The sequence below is a fragment of the Grampus griseus genome, assembly GCF_964374135.1.
Source record: "Grampus griseus genome assembly, chromosome: 10".
Lineage (NCBI taxonomy): Eukaryota > Metazoa > Chordata > Mammalia > Artiodactyla > Delphinidae > Grampus > Grampus griseus.
Window position 1 is genome coordinate 20,925,727 of NC_139004.1, and position 3,080 is coordinate 20,928,806.

The following is a 3,080-nucleotide window of genomic DNA, read 5'->3' on the forward strand; positions in this document are numbered from 1 at the left end:
TTTTCACTCTAGTTTCTATCTCTTCACCTCTTCTTCAGAATAAAGAAGTTGTAGTATTTATTTGGCAGCTGTGATTAGGATGCTTTGAAGGGAAAGAATTGCAGAAAGACTTTTAGCAAATTACGAGGTTATTAATGTTGCTCTTAAAGGAAGAATTTGGGCCATAAATTAGGTTTCAACAAATCCTAGCAACAGAATAATACATAACTGAACAGTATGAGAGATATAAATAAACTTGGTCAAGTTACCTAATTTGTTTGTTTACTCATACGTAAATAGGCCTAGCAGTAGTTGATTTACATTCCTCTAAGGACTGTAAAGGTATTGTAAATTTAAATGATGCCTATGAAAGCCTTGAAAAATAGTATAAAACCACCAGATAAATATTAGCTACTGATTTTTTATTTCATGGAACTTTTTAATGAACCACTGAAAGTCAGAAGTTGTATCTTCTATTATAAACAGAAATCTTCAGTATAATGATCATAGATGGTGCTCACGTTAGTTGTACTGAATTGGTTGCATAATGTAGGCTCTTCTAAAACAAATATCTAAAGTATGTTCTTTGTGTGTGATATAAAAATAATCTTTGCAATGTTCACTCTATTTCCTCAGATTTTATTTACCATTTCTCAAATGCTGCCGCCTCAAAATGTCACCAAAAACCTCACTGAAAGAACAAAGCTAAGTTTATTGGACAAGAGAGAACACTATCTCAGAAGTCTTAATAGTGTCTTAGAGGGGAGAGGAAAAAGTTTAGCTATTCAGTGAGATTTTCAAAATCTGGATTTTTTGGTGAGTCAAAGTAGTAAGGACTGGATAAGGATCATGATATATTTTAGGATTGGTAGACACAGTTAGGAGATGATTTTGAGGTAGAATGTTGTATTTATTATCTATTGCTGTATAACACATTGCCCTAAAACTTAGTGGCTTAAAACAATAAAAATCTACTATCTCATATTTTCTGTGGGTCTTAAATTCAGGAGTGGCTTACCCAGGTAGGGTGTCTCTTACAAGGTTGCAAACAAGATGTTGACAGAAGTTGCGGACATCTGCTTACTTGGGGCTAGAGAATTTTCTCCTTCTCCTCCCCCTCCCCTCCCCCTCCCCTCCCCTCCCCCTCCCCTCCCCCTCCCCTCCCCCTCCCCCTCCTCCTCCTCCTCCGCCTCCCCCTCCCCCTCCCCCTCCTCCTCCTCCTCCTCCTTCTCCTTCTCCTTCTCCTCCTCCTCCTCCTCCTCCTTCTCCTTCTCCTTCCCCTTCCTCTTCCTCTTCCTCTTCCTCTTCCTCTTCTTCAATGTGTCCATCAATTTACTCCTCTGTATTCCTTAAAAACAAAATAAAAATCACAAGTTTAATACCAATGCTTTAAGTTGGTCTATATTTTCTTTACTTCTATTTGCCAGATGATCTTCAATGATTTCTGGGAAGAGATTCCTCTTCAACAGATTACATACAGGAGGGAAAAGCTGGCCAGCAACTTTATGAAAATAGTGTGAACTCTAGCAAAAGAGGTCCATTCCCAACTCAAGCCCCATGCCATAATCACATTCATCATTAGCAAAATGCACAGAAGTCATCACTTCCTGAATGGGGGCAAAAAATTTTTCTCTCTCTTCATCACTTGCTGCCTCGACAGTTGTCTTGGAAATTCTCTTGAGGTTGGCATCTGTTTCAGGGAGCTCTCTGTACCCAACATCATTTTTATTTACTGGGTCAATCAAGCCAGCACCAGGAATGGTCTTTGTCACAACTTTCTTATCTCCCTGGTTTCTTATCTCTCTGGCTGCTTCTGTGAGCTTTTCATCTGTGTTTTTCAAGACACTAGTTTTCTTTTTATCTGTTACTTCTTTAAGCCTTTTCATCAAAAATAATTGACTGCAACAAACACTTTATCTTCATTTTGAACAATTATGTAATTTTTCTTTGCTTCATTTGTGCCCACATATACAGGAGGTTCATCAGAATTCTTGAATTACCTCCTGTGGGACTGAGTTTTATTATCTCCAATAAATTGTGTGGTACTCAGGAGTATTATAGTACTATTCCCACTTACGGTTAAAATTCAGCCTTGCTGATTTTTTCTTCATTTTATGTTTTTTAGCAAGGACATCATAAGGACCCAGTAATTGAATACAAGGCTTGCGGACAGTGAAGCAGCTGGTTTTTCAGGACCAAGTTCTTCATAGAACTTCCAGAAGTGATAGCAATCATGAAGCAGAGAAAGCATATAATGCTTTTCTAGTTCTTTTTAAAGATCACCAGAGATATAAGCTTTATTTACTCATCTTCACACCAACTGCTTTTTCACACTGTTGCCCCTCCCCAACCTGCCTGTGCTTCCTGCTGCTGCCAACCATTCTGGAGAATTCTCTGCTAAACTCAGTCACTTGGCTATTGAATTGAAACTTCAGTTCTTCACCACATGGGCCTCTCCATGGGAGTATCCTCCTGACAGGGCAGCTGGCTTCCATCAGATCAAGTGGTCCAAGACAGAAACTTGAAGAAGCTGCAACCTCTTAGTACTTAGTATGACAATGCCAACCTCCACATTATTCTATTCACTCAAAGCAAGTCACCAAGTCCAGTCCACACACAAGCGAGGAAAATTAGTCGCCATGTCTTGAAGGAGTGAACATGTTTGAAAGCAAAGCAAGGGCTGAAAGAGTACTGCAGGTAGTCTGGTAAACTGTCATCTGATCCCTTCTATTAAGAAGCTGATGGATCTTTCAAGAGATTCCTGGAATAAACAACAGAGTTCTTGGAATAAACAAAGTTAGGTGCAATTTTTATCTTTCTGAGCAAGAGTCCCCTTCTACTGGGTGTTAAAACCTACTTCCTAGTATTCTGAATTTTTTAATGAAGGTTTGGTTTGACATTTTATGGAAATGATATGTTGGCTTCTACATCGAAACAGATGAGAATATAACATGCCCTTATCAAATAAATATTGGAGTCAATAAATATGGTTATAATATATAAGTATGTCAGATACTCTAACTAGATGATATGCTGGGGATTGAGGTGGAGAATGAGACTCAAATGCTTGGCTCAAGATAAATCTAGTGAAAAGAGAAGAG

General features: G+C 38.6%; 1 pseudogene across 1 annotated transcript; it reads right to left on the reverse strand.

The window, feature by feature from the left end:
• Positions 1-1,346: 1,346 nt before the first annotated feature.
• On the reverse strand, positions 1,347-2,360 carry LOC309829107 (histone PARylation factor 1-like; annotated as a pseudogene). Its single transcript has one exon. The product of its transcript is annotated as a histone PARylation factor 1-like (transcript).
• Positions 2,361-3,080: the final 720 nt, after the last annotated feature.